Source organism: Corvus brachyrhynchos, unplaced genomic scaffold (assembly GCF_000691975.1).
Source record: "Corvus brachyrhynchos isolate BGI_N302 unplaced genomic scaffold, ASM69197v1 scaffold90, whole genome shotgun sequence".
Classification (NCBI taxonomy): domain Eukaryota; kingdom Metazoa; phylum Chordata; class Aves; order Passeriformes; family Corvidae; genus Corvus; species Corvus brachyrhynchos.
Window position 1 is genome coordinate 2,505,635 of NW_008236932.1, and position 18,484 is coordinate 2,524,118.

Genomic DNA, 18,484 nt, shown 5'->3' on the forward strand with positions numbered 1-18,484 from the left:
GGGGGGCGGGGGAGCCGCTCCGGCTGCCCACGGCAAGGCAGTGGGGGGGGTTCCACGGCTGGAACAGGTCCATCGACCCAGGATGGCCGTGGCCCGCTGGCCCCCACACGGGGCCCGCAGCCACCTGTCCCAGCGCCGGAAACGAGAGAGAGCTTGGGGGGGAGTTTGCCTATTCTTAAATGTGGATCACAGAGGTGGTCACAACTTTAAGTGGCTTAGAGAATTGTCCATATTCAAACTGGCCGCTGATAGGTTCTATCAGTTCCCAGAGGAAACTGTAAGCACTCCTTAGCAAGGACGTCCCTTCCAGGACTATGCTTGCTAACTTATGACACAAGAATAATGAATAGATTTTAAAAAAAGACGTGAAATTTCTGGTGGTCACTCTGAGCGTAAATTGCACAGAACCTCAAACATGGAACTCACACTGACCTTAAAAATGGCTGAAGCGTCTGTACCAATGGGTGCTTGAAATTAGGTCAGAGGACATAATCTCACTGAATTTGATTACATCCAATAAACCTGGAAAAAAGAAACACTTTTTTGTCTTCTGGAGACAGCTGTTTGCACTTAGTGCAGCAAAAAAAATGAAGTTATCTATTCAATATCAAAATTTTTTTTGGGTGTTGGTTGGTAATTTGGCTATGATGTGAGTAGAGCATTGCAAAGGGGAAGAAGGACACAAATTTACCAAGTCATTGATGCTGATCATTGATGAACTTGAGGTTACAGCATGATATGTTAGCCAGCTTTTTACATGAGTGGGAAGCTGAACAGATATAATAGCAAGTGACAAATGAATTTTTGTGAAAAAACGCATGTTCTTACCTCAGAAATCTCATGTAAATATGTAAAATAGGGGCTCAAAAAATCTCCTACTGTGCCTGTTTCATGCTTTTAAAAATCTCAAAGGCATGAAGTTTAAATTAATTGTGAAACAAAAGAAATAAGCCTGATGGTTTCCCTATCAGGTAGGGAGACATAAAGCAGGTCCCATCCTTTTGGGCAAACACCATGAAATACTATACACTACGTGGCAGAAACTGGCATGTCTGCAATCCCTGGCTAGCATTCTGTGGTTGGTAAACCATTATACGAATTGATTTAAAAATGTAAATGCATGAGAGAGAGCAATCACAAGGTAACAGGGGGAGGGGTGGGAGGACTAAGACACGCCATATGTTCCTCTCCTCTTTCTGCATTTGCTGCTCTCATACAGAGAATTCCCTGCCTGACAGATGGAGTGAAGTGTACTTTATGCAAGGTGCAGGCAGTTTTCTCTGTGAAAGCTTAAGAGCTAGAGAACAAAGCAAAACAATTATGAGTTCTTGGTATAAAAATCTATGACCCTTATCAGATATATTAAAGATGACTTCTAGAGAACTACAGAATAAAATAAAGCATTCAGAAATACTACTGAGCATTACTGAGAAAGTCTCTTGATCACTGGCAATTTCATATTTTAGTTTTAATAAGAAATTGGTGGCATGAAGAGAACCCTCCATTGCTCAAGCTGCTAGAAGGAAATAACTTCATTTATTTTTTAAGATCACTGATTTGGCGGTTCAAAATGTCTCTCTTTTCTCTTCTTTTCTGTTTGGGTTTGGTTTGTTTTTTTTGGTTTGATTTTTTTGGTGGTTTATATTTGGTGGTTTTTGTTTGTTTGTTTTGGTGGTGGTGGTGGTTTTTTGTTTGTTTTGGTTTTAAATCCAGATAGCTACAGATCTATAATTTAACATTATTTGCATGAATGTGTGGAGTTGATAAATTTAGATACTATGGATGGATGGCAGGTTTTTCTTTACCGTAAATCCTTTCCCTCACCAAGCAGCAAGAGAGAAGCATTTTGATAGATAACACAAACTGGAGCTTTTTGATAGATAACAAACTCATTAATCACTGTCCTCTAAGTGCTATAAGAAGAATTTAAAATGTGCTACATTTGGCACTTGTAAAATTTTCTGGCTTTCAAATCACAGCAGTTACTACTCTGTGCTTTTTGACTAGCCTGAACAGCCATTTCAGTATGAAAAAAGGATCAGTGGGGGTTAAATCTAGTACAAGACCAAACAAGGATGAGCTTCACAGTGGTATCATTAATGCTCTCTTCCTCTTACCAGAGAACACTGGCAGACTTCCAGTTTATTAAAACAACAATCAAAGGCAGATCTTCTCTCTGTATACACAATGAGTCAAGGATGGATCATTTACTCAAACAGAGCTGTTTGCTGAGGTATAAAAACAAAAATGCATTTCAGGGGAAATAGTTCATGAATATTATGCAAAAAATGCTCCTCAGTTGTGTCTTGTACAAAAGCATTCCAAACATTATTAAATAAAAACAGAATACTACATTGTTTTTCTAAAAGCTCTAAGCACAAGACCAGGAATTAAAGTACCTTTAAAGGAAAAATTGACAACTATTTGTATAAAGGAGCTTTAACATTTGTACATTTATTAACTTAGCTAAATGTGAAAAAAAATTATTTGCTTGATTAACTTACATTCTAATTTAAGAAAAAAATTAGTAATATGCACCTATGTCTATTTACATGGAAAAATATAAATGTAGGGAGACCATGAGTACAAAGACAGAAACATGACAAGTATATATTTTTACTAAAAATAGGGATTAGAATTTTGGGTTTCTATCTTGTGGAACAACTTCTTTGAAATGACAGGTTGTAAGTTCATCCAAGAAGTCCTTTGGTTCACACTGTGCTTCAGTAAAAATGGCTGAAGTGGAAGAAAAAATGAAGGAAGCAGATACAAGTCATAGACACAACTTCACCCCAAAGGCATAAAAGCAATGCAAAATGGAGTTCAGAGTAAACAGTGGGGAAAACTAAATACACAGAATGTGAAATCCTGACCCTATTGAAGTCACTGGGCATTGTGCTGCTAGGTTCAAGGATGTCAAGATTCCACCTAGAGAATAGCAGAATAATAATAATAATAAAATAAAGGTAGGAGCAGAGGACAGTATTTAAATACACTTATGCTGATAAGCTGTCTATCGTATGCAGGTTACCTGTTGGTGAATGATCTCGTTTGGGAGAGGAGAAGCTGTTTTTCTGTTTTCTATGTATAATACAAGCTTTTTCAGTAAGAAAAGGAAACACACTTGTATTTTTTTAACATCATTGAAATACTGAATGAATAGAGAAGTACTGAAAATATCTGAAACATCATTTCAAGGGGAGGGGTGCAGAGTGTTTGGAAATCTAGTTTAGTTACACCTAAATAGGTAGGATCTCAAAAGCTCAGCCTCTAGGAGATTAACACAACCCTAATAAAAGCCTTTCCTGTTCTTATAACACCTGTGATTATGTCTCAAAAAATAATTTTGGAGGTTGAAGAGTATTGTTGTGCATCAGAATGGCAGCTAAAGATGCAAGGCACACAGGTTTCATACTTGAAGACTTCTGTCAGTGGAGCCTCAGGGAGAAGGGTCTGTAAAACCTGCTTTGTTTGCAGGCTGCGTTCGATAAATCCACATCTTTGATAATGACACAATCGTATTGAATGGTGGCTGTGAGTGAATGCTTGTTGAACTTTTAAGATATAATTCAGCACAGGCACTATGAGAACAGAGCACAATAACATTAAACACCAGATGGCATTTCAAAGCCCATCAGATACACAGATTCCTTTTTCTTCTGTACAAAAGATCGGCAAGGCCTCATGTCTGAAAAAAAGCCCATTAAGATAAATGGAGTTGATTTGGTTTTGTCTTGCTAGGGCTATTATAAGAAAGTCATCTGAATGGGTCAAATTACAAACCGCTCTGGATCAAAGGAGAACAACTGCAGTAGCGGGTCAAATTGATCCAAGCTATGTCAACTGGATCAGCATGAAACCCTAAACTGCAGTGCAAAAACTCCTTAGCATGGGCCTTGACAATAATTAGTGCAAGTACTGCCTCTTTTATACTGGAAGTTAGGAAGGCATTAGCTGAACAGACTCATCAGAAATTTATTTTGCAGTTGCCTGAGAGGGAGAGATTTATGGAAGCAGCGTCAGAACCCCAGGCTCAACAGGGACAGACGTCCCTGCAGTCCAAAACACCCATCTCAGGGCAAGTGAGGTGAAAGGTAATGCAGCACTACCAATCTTTAAGCTACATATGGAGAAGTCTTAGATTTTGAGTCACGTTCAGCCTGGGAGAAGTTCCCCTGAGATGCAAGAAATTGCCTCCATGATTTATTTTGTTTGTTGGCAGAGCTGCATTTGTTGGCTTGTCTCGGTGATCCATTGGTGCCACATGGTTTGTATGAGCAATTGACGCTGGACAATGCCGATATTGCAGGCTGGGGTTGTGTGGGTATGTGTGTGTGAACATCATTGTAATGTAAGGAGCAAAGCTGGTAATGTTATACAGAGGGTAAAAATAGGCTTTCAAAGAGGGAGTTGTATTATTGAAAAAAATAGATATTTTTAAGAGGGAGAGTAAAGACGTGGTGAGGCCCAGGAAGGGAAAGTTCCCTCGAATGAGCTAATTATTTGACTGAAAATAGAAATGGTAACTTACCTGCCCTCTCTGCTCCCTATTGCTGATGGGAAAGTAGCAAACATCAAGAGCCTCCACCAGATGACAAAGACTGCTACTTGTGAAGCAGGATACATACAAAAAGCTGTCATGGTGTTGCCAAGAGGAGCAGCCCTCCAAGCTTCGTCACAGATGTCCAAGTGTCCCCTGCAGCCTTTCCGATATATCATCACCAAATGGTGCTAGTACATCAAGCAAATGACTGACACATATACATTTTCTAGCAGTCCAGCTGAGCATTTTATTTGTAACTGCTTTTTCTGTTGAGTCTAGAGAGGCCATTCACTGAGACAGGAATTACTTGGGACCATGTAAATACTCTACAAATTGCTGTTTGCTTATTTTGTCCATTCAACACAAGTCCCTTAACAGCAGCTGAGTCACGGAATTAATTGCCTACTCTAATCATTACACTGCTTAATTCTGTCACATTGGAGCACTTTTTAGAATGCAAGAAGATGCTTGGTTTTTTATGTTTAATTCTAAAAGCGGCTTCTGGCACCAAAAGTTTGCTGAGAGTGATAGTTGTCTGGTTTGACGCAAATAAACAGATTTTAGTAAATGATGCATATTTCCTCTCAGCTGCAAACATTTGGATTTTCTTGGGGGCTGGATGCAGTGAAATGCTATGGCTGTTCAAACAGAGAAGAGTGTCAAAACCCCTGATGATTCCTAACACTTGAACACATCACACAGGGGCAATTAAACTGACAAGGGGAAAAAAACCTCTCCTCAGTCCAGATTTACACTGTGTTCCCATTCATGGACAAATCAGCAAACATTTCAAATGCCTTAACTGAGTAATGAATGGGTTCTGGGTTAGTTACTGTGCTGACAGCAGGTTTTAAATTCTATTGAGTCAGGCGAGGGGGAAGGTGAATAGGGTAGAATTACAGGAAAGGATTAATGAGGGGTTTCTTGCTGAACATACTGTTGCAGTGTTCTCTCAGTCACTATACCAAGCAGTCACTGATTTTTTGCCTTAAGGACTGTACTTTTATAACCTAAAATATGCCTCCTTAAACAAATCCACATCAGGCAATGTGTCAACACTTCATTGGTTTCAATAGAATTAGTTTCCTAAACGCTCTTTTCTGAGGCAATTTTTGTACTTGAAAGTGCATTACAAGGAACATTTACTACAACTACAGTACAATGATGTATAATACGACAAACACGGTTTTAATGAGTGCAAGCTGTAACAACAAATATACTACACATATGGTCTGTCTTTCTTTCATTCCTTTTGCTTCTCCACAGTCCTAGCAAAAATCCTTACATTTATCTTTTTACAACCTTTATTTGCTACTATTAGATTTAAATATTGTCTTGAAGAAAACAAAAAAGGAGCACTGCAGAAGATGCAATAAAAATTTTTAGATGATGACAGATGCCTGCTTATTAATGTTGTGTTCCTGTTCCTCATCATATATACTAAAGGATGTCAAATCATAAAATCATTTTCCTAGAAAAGAGAATACTCACAGATTCTCCACTATACACTGCATGTGAAATTAAACTCAGTGCTGTTTGCCAGGCTTAGCTGGGTCACATTCACTGAAGAGTCTTAGTGCCAAGGGCTGTCAAGATGCCACATCACTGGGTTTGGGGCAGCCCGCAGCTCGGTCAGGTGCCAAAATTGTGTTAGTGTGGAGATAATGATCTGAAACACCAAGACGAAAATCCCTTATTCTTTGTCTCTACATTTCTGTTGTCCTTATTTAAAAATGTCATTTTATCACTTTTTTCTCCTCTCAAAAACTCAAAATTCAATAGATTAGGATACTTAATTTGCAATTTGCTTGACTTTTAGGCCTTGGTTTCTTCCATGACTTTTGCTTTGCTTGTGCACTATACTCTCATTCTTGAACCTCCATCTTCTGGCATATACAGGATGCTGGCTAAGTGTACGAGCCGCACTTCTTCAAGGGCTGCTGGTTCCTTAAATACTCTCAGTTGAGGCAATATAAACAATGAGAAAAAAGGTCTAATTTTCTTTATTCTCACCAATAGGTTACAGGTAAATTACACTTCATACACTAAAACCAAAGCCTTTCATACACGAGGAAGAGTTTCATTTAATTGTTACATGTACAGGTGCCGTAGTGTTGCCCTAAGAGAAATACACAGAATCTTAGAATGGCTTGGGTTGGAATGATGATGATATTTGTTTAATCATGGGAAGTGTGTCTTTGGTCTAAGCATATAAAATAAAATGCAAAAAGGCCTCTCATTTAAAGTGAATTATGTCAAGACCATCATAGCTAAGTCCAAAATTCACAAGGCTGAACAAAATGCTAGAAAAGGCATATAATTTTACTTTTTTATTACTTTCACAAGAAATGGAGAAGGTTAAACATGTATTTCATTCTTTCCTCTAGACTGTCTTGGTAGCAGCATTTAAAAAGATCTTGAAATGTGATTATTTGCCCTTTGACCAGTTTGTTTTTTTTTTTTTTCTTCTACAGAGAAAGAGGAGGAGGAAGAAGAAACATAAAGAAGCACAAAACCATACACCTGACATTGAAGAACACCTATTCGCCACCACTCAAGTTCCCAGTGCTATAGACATGCAGGGCTAATGACTAATTAGGCACCATGAAAGTATTAGAAGTACAAATTATTCATGCTGGCCTTGTTCTGCTGCCAAAGAAGACAGTGATGGTACCCACTTTGGTTTCTAATCAAAGTACAAGTGGCCACACTTGATTTCAAATTTTTCACCATCTTGCTGAAACACAAGTGCAATAAACTCCTCACACATGTGCAAGGAAGACTTCAGCTTACTGCATCTCTGCAAGGTCTCCTAAGGTGGAAATCTATGCTAAGAGGGAATATTTATGCCCGAACAATCAAGAGCTAGGTTTGTCCCATCTGGGAGGTAAAGAGATGCTGTACGGAACACAGGAGCTCTGAAACGGAAAGAATGAGCATTTAATACAGAAAGCAGGTAAAGAAGTATTTAACAGCTAAAAGATGCAGTGGTCTAAGTCTGGGTCCAGCATGCTGCTCTCTGTCTTGATAGATTCTGAAACTGGTGAGACTGGAAAAAGGAAGGTGACAGACATTCTTCCTGTGGCATTTTTCACCCATAACCAGCAGGTGAGGGCTCAAGGACTTTTTTGGAGCTGGTTTGTGCAGCCTAGTATTTACTGGTCTTAGGAAGATTTTTTTTTTGTGATTCATCTGATCATTTTTGAAGCCATTTTAAACAGAGTTGGGAAGAGGGTAGTTTTATAAACAGTGAAGTCAGGCCTGAGAGAAATAAGTAAGGCCTGAATATAAACAGCCTACAATAAAGAATAACTTTCTAAAAAAAGAGAATTCTCAGCCGGCTGCTAAGGATGGCAGAGAAAAGCACACTTTAAGATGGTAAGCTATAACTTCAATAGCTGAGAAAAAACCAATTTGACTGAGTAAAAATTATACCTCCAAAAACTTCTAAGACAGATAAGTAACCTAATCAATAAAATATAAGGTTCATTAGCTTCAGTGAGGACTTGAATGTCAGATATAACAAGCCCAGGAGGGGCGATGAAATTTCATACAAGAGGAAAAAGTTCTGCATGAATAATCTAGAAAAATTTCTCTGTGTTTTCAGTATTAGTATTTTAAATATGAAATCAAGACTGTTGGCAGTGGACATAATTTAAAAAAGGTTTTTAAAACCCCAGTTAGTTTGGTGCAAGTTAGTTTCAAAATTACATCTTTATAGTTTCCCAGAAAAGACTGAATATGTCTTAGGACCCAAAGGTTATGACCATAATTCTTTATTTAAAACTAATATAGGGGTCTTGAAAGACCCTCAATAAAAGTACTGCAAGGTCTTGAGCTTTTCCAGGCCTGAAGGGTTGTATTGCTTCACAGCTCACCGTACCAAGTATCTTTTTACATTTCTCAATACCCACATGTTTACTGTTACATTTTCTGTGTTTACACAATCTTACAGTTAGGGCTGTGTGAGCACATTTTTGTTTGGGGTTGAACCAAGGGAAAAAAAGTATAGCACTGCAAGAATATAACCTGAAACTTCACTTGAGCTAGCACTGAACCTGAAAGGAAAGGCTTTGTCACATAAAGAAAGGAGATGGTTTCTTCACTCTCTTTGTTAAAATCTCAGCCTGAATTTAGAAATAAATGAAAGACTTTGATTTTCCTACTGGACACCATAGTTAAAAAAAAAACCTAAAAAAGACTATTTGTTTGCAAATCAATTTGATAAGGTACTTTCAATAGGGGGCAAAAAAGTATATACTTTAAATGAGAGAAATGGGGTCGTTTGACACGTTTTAAAGAAAAATGTTGAAGTTGCTTAATTTTCAATTGTGCAGTACAAACATACTACTAGTTTAATGTAGATTAAATTTAGTTTGATTTAATCATATTGAACTATTTTTCACGTAAAAATTTCCCTGTAACATCCAGATTACAATAACCCAAGGAGATTGATATGACACTTGATTTTGGTGATAAATAGGCACAAAATCAAAGTAGAATTTGCTGTATATGTAGCTACCCTAGTTTTTTGAGTCAGTTCCTGGTAAGGAGAGTAGTATTCATATTATTTAAATGGTATAAATTTTCTCTCTGAAAAAAAACCCCAATCTTTATCAACATTAGTATAGAAGGCCCTCAGATGTTCACATCTTATTCACATATGAGTTGTTGGAGATGTACAATATTTAAGTCCTGCACGAGGAGTGAAAAGACCACTGTAATATGATCTCTGGATGTTGGATCATGGTACTATAGCTATTTGAATACAGAAGTTGAAATAAAATGTTGTTTCAGAACTATTGCTCCAATCTGAGTGGTTTGGTATAAAACATAACAATAATTTTTTGAGCAATAATTACAAACTTTTAGAAGTGTTGTTTTTCAAAAGGACTGTTCAAAGTAGCCCTTGCTTTACATTTGCAATTTTGTGCTCTCTGAAATAGCCATATAATTGGATTATTATTAGAAAAGCACACAAAGGCAACTTTCCTATTGCTGCTGGTGTTGTAAACACATAAACCTTTCCTCTGAGAGACAGGACAAAACGATATACCTTGCATTTTCTCTCAGGAATTAATATTCCAGGTGGGAAGCCTCCTTCCTCTAGAAGAAAACATGCGTTAGGGCCATCCATACATGGAGGCTGAGTGTCCCTCTCTTCAAACTCAACCGTTTGCTTATACAATTATTTTATGTATTTGTTTCTGTATTCTTGTGTTTACTAAAAAGTGTGTTGTGCTTTTGCATTATAAACAAGAAGACAGAAAAAATTATTACTGGCATAACTCCAACATATTCTCAAATTGCTTGAGCTCACAAGAAGAGGACATTGTTGTGTGCTGGATTTTAAATCCAAAAGGGGTTTTCATTCTTTTCTGTCTACATCTTACATGCACCTCAGGAGAAATATGATTAACCTGTATTAATTTAAATACGGTTTAAAGGCTTTGAATAGATCTAAATTGATAGCACTTTGGAATGGGGCTCCATGTCCATGCAGAACATGTTACGGTAATCTCAGCAAAGATGGCAGGCCCTGGAGCAGCCTTTCACTTGACATCTAGAGCTGTGATTCTGGAAAAAGTGATAAGGAAATGAAAGTTCCTTATCTCAATCTTGATTGCCCATATGAGAATGTATATTTATTATGAACTTAATCTTTTGGCTTTTTGCAAGGTGTACCCAAGAATCAGGAACTAGAAGCCATTTGTGGTGATATTTCTTTTGTGAGAAGTGGACACTGCTATAGTGAAGGAGATGAATTATTAATACCATATTATTTCAGAAGAAACATTAATCTGATGCTAGTACAAATCCAATTTTTCTCTCCCTGTTATTGCATTCCTACTGAGACTGCATGGTGTGTGCAGAGAGTATCTTATATCCACCCACTTCAGATTCAGAAAGTAGAGAGACTTGGGAAATATCTAATTTGAAAGTGGTAAATAGTTTGTGTCAGAAAACAGTAAAATAGTCTACATTTGACAGAAAAGGGTTTCACTTTTATCCTGTTTAAAAAGGGCACTAGGTTTTGGAAAGAGAGAGGCATTCCAGAAGCTCTGTATTTGCAGCAGAGCCTGTCCCTTAGGGAACCTGAGCAGATGGCCTCTGCAATAGCACTAGGAGGTCAGCAAGGTCCAAACTGCTACATGGATATCATAAAATGACACAGAAAACACAGTTAGGATTTGAACAAGGACTTGAATTTCAGTAATCTCAATCCAATTATTCATTGCTCTATTTGACCTGGAGGAATTTAAAGACAGGCATACAAATTTCTCTCCTACATGCAGGTGACAATAACCTGTATGTATATTTTCTTAAAATCTGTTATTAAAATCGTGCAGATGTTTTTGAACTCAGCCATTTTTCTCTAGCTCATCACTCTAATAGAAAGTGCCAGTAATTTAATCTGATGTAACACAAAAGCCTGTCTATTTTTAATGACATTATGCTTAACTCCAAAAATACAGAAACCAGCATTAACAGATAAGAATTCATTCAGCAGTTCTTTATCCCTGCAACACACACTAGCGTGAAGGGTCTACCAGTGTCATGTACTGCCAACATAAATCTCTGGTTTCTACCATGTGTGTTGTGCTTTCTGAGAACATTTCATTTCAATGAGCTAACCTACTCTGTCATTACAAAATGTAACACAGCTTGGATTCTCTGCTTTGCAGAATAAAAGGGCAAAAGGAAAAAAAAGCTAGGTTTTTCAACAATACCAATAAGAACTTGAAAATCTAATGTAGGCTATGTGTGCTGTCAACATCCAAATAATCTTCAATCAGAGCTTGTGTTCTGTATAACTGATGGCTTCAGAGGAGCTTTGCAAGGCAAGAACTGATGCACTATATATCCCATGGGCTACAAATTTTAGGATGCTGGATGTACGTACAGCAACTAAAAAGGATTGCTTGGCAACCAAAAATTATATGGAGTAAGCCACTGAGGTTATTGCAGGTCCCATATGTCATTAACAATAGCTGAGCAGTGAAGCTCCATTTTCAGTTTAAATAATTATCTAGCACCCTGCTACTCAAATTTACATGGTCTCCATCCAGATTAGGTTATTCTAAGACATTTTAAAAGTCTATTCTAGATATTTCTCTGTACTATGTCCTTCTGTATTCGAGTAAGCTATTTAAAAAATATCTACAATTATGAATGCCTGCTTTCTGCTCACTACATGCAGAAGGTTGATTTGCTTGTAGTTAATGATATTTGCATCCTTTTTGACATTAGATTTAGAGATAAATGGGAAAATAGCCTCTCCATCCCACACAATGGTTGAAATTTAAGTTTTTCCCTTCTGTGCCAGGATAAATCCCAGGCATTTCAAACCAGTATGCATTTGGATGTGTCAGAGAGAGGTGGGGAGGAAAGCCTGTATATGCAACTCCTCTATCACCAAAGAGCCAACAGACTGAGTTTACATACTTGGTGAAATATAAAACATACAAGGCCAGATCCTTTGACTGACTAGCACTAAACAGTAGCTGTTTTCTTATGAGTCTCTCTTTATGTTGCCTACTGGAGCTGTTCCTCTTTGGATAGGAAGGTGTGTATCCACTGGGCCAGGGAGACATCAGATGCTCAGCTCAGGGGTTAGGAATTTCTCATGGGACACAGCAATTCTTGGTCCAAAGGCTGTGTGTTTGTCTGGGCAAGCTGTTGCAAAAATGGAGTGCAAGAGAAGCAAGAGTTGATTAGCACACATGGGTGTTGTCTTAGCTGTCTGCAAATCTTTTTGCTATTTTTCTTTTTAACCATGCCCTTGAATCTTTAATCCATCCTGCTGGTGCTCAGCTTAACATTGGTCTCTTTACCTTAAGACTGCCACAGAACACTCAAAGGCATCAGTAGTCACCTAGAAAATAGCTGTCAGGGATCATGGCAGGTACTGAACCAGAAGCTTCAAGGGTAGAACTTGCAAGGGAACTGACAACTGGCACTGGTTTGTGAGGCCTTCATAGTCAGAAGTGAGTTTTCTGTTAATTTGTGCCAGGTGGCATGAAAAACTTTTCTCTCTGAAAAGCACATACTGAGCAAAAGTTCTCATTCCAGATCTTACCTCTCTTCAACACTTGATTTCAAAGCCTCAAGAGCTCCCCTGCTATGTATCTGCAAATAGCTATGGGTAAAAGTGTACTTAATTTTCAGTCAGCATCTCTGTCAAAAAAAAGAAAGTTAAAGTAGTGGGGAAAGAGCCTAAAGTATGCTGCCAGTCACTTCTCTCCTTCATCAGAAATGCCATCAGACAAAAATTCTTCATGAGAAAGACTAAATTTTGAATTTCACCTCTACATAATGAACACTATACACACACAAGGAAACTGATTTTTAAAAATATCATTTTTGTAGAGTAAGCCTCTCAAATCTACTACTTCTATTGATTATATGTGGAAGATTGTCGGGGTCCCTCCCCCTGCCATGTGGTCCTGGGAGAGGGGCCCTGGTGGGAGGCACGGGGTTTCCCTACCCCTGGTCAGCCTCGTTCCCCATTGGTTGTTTTGTGTTCCCCTGCGCGGGCAAGGACCCTCGGGTCCCGGGATTACCACAGTTCCTCGGCAGAGCCCGGCCATGTGGCTGGGGAAATAAACGTCTCAGAAACATCTATCAAGAATCAGTCCATATAGATTTCTTTTCCATGGGCCTCGTTGATTGATACGCGTGTTGCAGTATCTGCTCTGTAACAGAAGATGCTCAAATACTTGGTGATGCACAGAGTCTCTAGCACTCACTTCGATACAGACAATAATTCTGACTTATGTACAACATGGGAAGTAATTGTAGTTCCTACAGGATAGATTTATTATCCTTAAAGGAGGAGCAGTTATTAAATCTATTTAGTTATTAATATATTTATTCTTTTATGTTTTTTTATGGACTTTGTTTTTTTCATGGAGAAATTCAGGGATTTCATCAAGAATATGATCCCCATTTTCAGTTCACTATCAAAGGCTTGGCATTTTCATATTACCTGATCATGAATTTGAATTACACAGAAAATTCCCGGTAGAAGCCTGATTGATGCTCTTTGTTTTCTGATTTAGCTAAACTAAATATTTTTTTTCTAAACAGCTATCACAAAATAATAAATTATAAGTTTGCAGCTATTCAACACAGCCATTTCTTATGCAAATACAGTAATGGGTCACAAGGTTAGCTGTGAATTGTGATCCCTTGTGCAGTTTCTTAAATGAGGGGCAATGCCAACTCAGCTTTGCTTAGCTCATTTACTCTGCATCTGAACTTGTAAATTAATCATTGCTGGCAACATCAATTTCGTTGTAATTAATCATACGGGGAGGAGCAAAGAAATTGCACTGAAGTGAGTCATATTAACAACATTATCTGATTGCTCTCAATGTAATTTACTGGGATCCTGATGTGTGCATACAAGGCTTCTGGCTGGTACCTTGGCACAGAAGGAGATTTGTAAATTACCGTGTACAATAGGTAGAATATTGTGTGGCCTGACTAGCCATACATGTAGGTTTCTAATGAGTCCTGCTTTGATGCATTAATTTTGCACCCATAATTGTGCAGGTTCTCAGCCCTTTAGCTCTCAAACTGTCAATGAAGGAAAGGAGCTTCCAGTGCCCCTCTGACACACAGTAAAAACCAGTGGAGTCCATTTCCAGGCAAGCCTAGGAGCTATTAGAGAGCATCCAAAGCTGGGACACAAGGATGGTGAAGCATCTGAAGAGGAAGTCTTGTGGGGAGCAGCTGAGGTGACTTGGTCTGTTCAGCCTGGTGGTGGCTGAGGGGAGACCTTACTGCAATTACAACTTCCACGTGAGGGGAGCAGGAGGGGCAGGCACTGATTTCTCCTCCCTGGTGACCAGTGAGTGGACCGGAGGGAATGGCCTGAAGGTGTGTCAGGGGAGGTTTAGGTTGGATATTAGAAAAAGATTTGTAACCCAGAGGGTTTTTGGGCACTGGAACAGCCTGACAGAGTTCAAGAAGCATTTGGACAATGCTCTCGGGCACATGGTGTGACTGTTGGGGATGGTGCTGGTGCAGGGCCAGGAGTTGAACTCAGTGATCCTTGTGGGTCCCTTCTAACTCAGCAAGTTCTGTGCTTCTATTATAATTCCACCCCAGCAAAATGTTGCTACAGTCAAAGGTAAAAAATGGACTAAAAATTTGTATTGAATTTAAAGCCAAAGTTAACTGGAGAAAATAAAAATAGAAAACAATTAGCTAAACAGTTTTTCTTATTGGTAAGGACTTTTATTTCTCCCCCCAAAAAAGCAAACAAAATTATTAGATATTAATAGTCTTAGGAGATAAGGGAAGAATTGGCCCTTGTATTTCAAGGGAATTCTGTTAATAAGATGCTCAAGAACCTGAAGAACTTGAAATTTCTTTACACATCCAGTTAACCTCAAAACAGGTGAATGATAAACATAATTTTATTTTTAAAGCAATTAAACTATGGCATAATTATCATCTGAGATGTATATCTCTATCCAGAGAGGAAACAGGAAAGAAGTATAATCTTGAGCAATAAACCAAAAAAGCTGAAAGCCGAAGTCTAGAAGCAAGACAATGTTTATTTTGCACATTTACATACATCTAATGCAAGTGTATGCCCACACGAGCTATTACATGTGGTCTTGACTTGCAACTTCAGGCTGTACTTTCCCAGAGGGTGTCAAACTTTCGTAGGCACATGCATGATTGTACATATATCAACAGCTGCCTCTAATGAACATGCAGAGGAAGACTGTTATTTCACACAACATTGGCCATTAAAGCTCTGAATATGTTAAAATTAGTTCTCCTACTTTATTAATAACCGTGTTCAAAAGATATACTTTCCTTTAAATCAGATTTGTTGTGGCAAAGATAAAATGTTAGCAAATCAGAAAGATCAGTGATAAGGTAGACTGGTTTCACGCCTGAGTACAGTCCAAATTTTCCAGAAAACCAGATGACCTACATAAACCTCCCGTCTAATAGTAAATGTATTTCAACTAGGGCAATAATTATAGGAGGCCAATTAGGCAGTTACAGGAGGCTGTGCAGCAGGCCACTGGAAGGAACCATTTAATTTCTTTTGTTTTAACTGGAACAGCAATAACAAAACAAGTTTCTCCTACCCTGAGAACACTGATCTGACTGAAAACAGGAAAAATCATGTAATAGGGAGAATAAAAAAAAAAGTGCCCACTGACATCCTACATTTTAATTATTTTCCTTGCAATCTAGGGACCTGAATAGCAGTGTCAGCCCTTCCAACACCTCTGCTCTGCCAGCGAGAATGAAGGGTGTGGGAATGATCTCCTGCCATCTCAGGAGCCTATCCCCTGAGGCATGTACCTGGCAATGCAGCAGCAGGAAGCAAGTCTACATCGACAGAAATGCTCTACCAACCTCCAGCAAGCTATGGCTCATGGAAGTCACAAGCTAGCAGTTACATTGCTATGTTTAAACTAGAGGCGTCGAATTTAAAAGTGGTCATGTGAAGCCAAGCTGAAGCACAATTTGGATAGCTTTTCTTCCTAAATCTCTGAAAAATAATTATCTATAATTGGTGGTTGATGCTAATGGGGTTCACTGCAAGCTGTCTAAAGAAGTTCAAGGCCAGCAAACATTTCCTGGTGTCTTTGAGAGGATTATTACCTTCATATTATGCAAAGCTGCTCTGGTTTGAACCCATAAGACTGGTACAAAACACTCTTAAAAACCTTGGTTTTACTGTCAAAAAGTGAAATAGAAGTGACATTGCTTGCAACTTATTTGCACAAATGAATTTGTAGGGTAAGACAGCTTTTACCTCGGCTGCAAGCCCTCAAGCAATGGATTATCAGTCTTACTAAATCAAGCAGGACAAAACATAAAACAGTAGGAATAAAGAACTTCTACAGGACACCCCAAGACTGCTGAATTGTTTTTCTTCAGAAGGGGAAAATGTGCTAATTGTAGGTAAATCACAGGACATCAGTCTCATCTTATATTACACACCAAAGCAGCAACCACAATAATGACAGATATCCTAGCAGGGAAACTTTTAAATCAGAATACTGAGACTGGCATTTGTACACATGGTAAATAGAAGTATACCAGCATGTCAGTTCTCTAAAAATGATGTTTAAAACTTAGAAAGGACTTGAAAATGGTTAAAGCATGGTGCTAATAACACCAACATTGTGGGTGCAATACCCATATGGGCCATTCACTAAAGATCTGGACTTGATGATCCTTCTGGATCCTTTCCAACTCAGACTATTCTGTGATTCTGTGAAAGTAAGTACAATTAAAATCTGTTGTCTGTAAGACAGGCCTTATCTTGAGACACTTAACTAGCTTAAAATACTTGTTTATCCAGAAAAAGCAGCAATAGTTTATTATTGTATATTATTGTATATATTGTATAAAGGACAGAATTCAAAGATTTAAGGAGCAGGGGGTCACAGTTGTGACCTCTTGGAAGGACAGATGGAAGCCATTGCAGTTAGCGCTGAAATCTCTTTGAGCACCAGTGGGAAAAACCAAAAACTTTAGAACTGTATGCTAAAGTATGCCCAATCAGAACAGCAAGTGGTGTCCTGCTCAGACAATATGGAGAAACACTGGAATATGTGCTCTTGAGGTGGCTTTCATGTTAAAACGGGGTAGGTACATCCTTGAAGGACCTGCAGCCCATGGGTGACTTGCACTGGAGCACAAACAAGAGTTGCATACATAGTTACACATGGAGTGTCAGAAGTCTGTGAAGCACCAGCCAGCAGAAAGAAACCATGGGGCACAGAACATGGGAAAGCCTCTGGACAAAGCATCTCAGCTTCCTATATCACCTCCACCTCGTTGGGTGAACTCGGATGGACTGAGTACCATTTGCAGAAAATATGAAAAGTTTAGGCCGAGAAAAGGGAAGAATAGATGCTTATCTAAGTGTACTTGTATAAATGCATCTGGGGTTTTTTTCCCCCACTTCCAACATTCACATCAATGATCGGAACTTTATGCTTACTGACAATGAGTCAAATATGTTTCTCCAACTGAAGGCTGCTTTTCTTGTGACAATATATCAAAAAGGAAAAGTGATACCTGATTCATAGTGGCTCTATAGCATAAGAGGGCATAGAAAAATCCAATTCCGTTTTGCTTGTGACAAGGTGTTGAAAAAGAAAAGTGATATCTGATTATAAATGGCTCAATAGCATAAGAAGGCACAACAAAATCCAATGGTTGTAAGAGACGTGCTTGTCAAATTCAGATTGGAAGAAGTATAGTAGCAAAGACTTCGATTAATCAGTACAACAATCAGAAAAATGCTGGTCTGCTGCTGTGCAAGATCTTGAAACCAAGATCAGATAGAAGAAAATTATAGTGGTCCCTTGAAAGGTTTTAAATTCTAAAGTATCAGTGACTGTACAGGATAATAGAAACGGTGTACAAGAGCAATAAGCAATAGGTAGGCAGTTTACAAAACTGAGTCTTGACAGCAAAATCTTAGAAATAACTCTTTCTCTCTCGTGCTTCTCTTGCCTTTGCCCATGCTGTGATTCTTTACCTAGAAAACACATTACTGATGCAGCCATTTGAGTAGCCAGAAACACAAACTACACAATTTAAGCAATGCATTAAAAAAACCCAAAACCTCTAAAAAACAAATACCAAAATCAATGCAAATACTCCCCAAATAATTCCTCCAAATTCTAGTACACCTTCTGAATGCAGAACAAACCTTTTCAAAGAGAACATCACAACCGCTGATCACTTTTTCACCATGTTTCAACAAGCCGTTCTTATACAAACATTTCAATAAAGTTTTTGTAGGTGTCAAAGCAGCCTGGGAACCAAAACACAATTTTCAAAATACAGTTTCAGCAAGGTGCAGCACATTCCATAGCACTGAGACAAGAAGATGCAAGACCTGCAAGTATTTTCAAGCATTTTCTGAGGGAATTTTTATGAGCA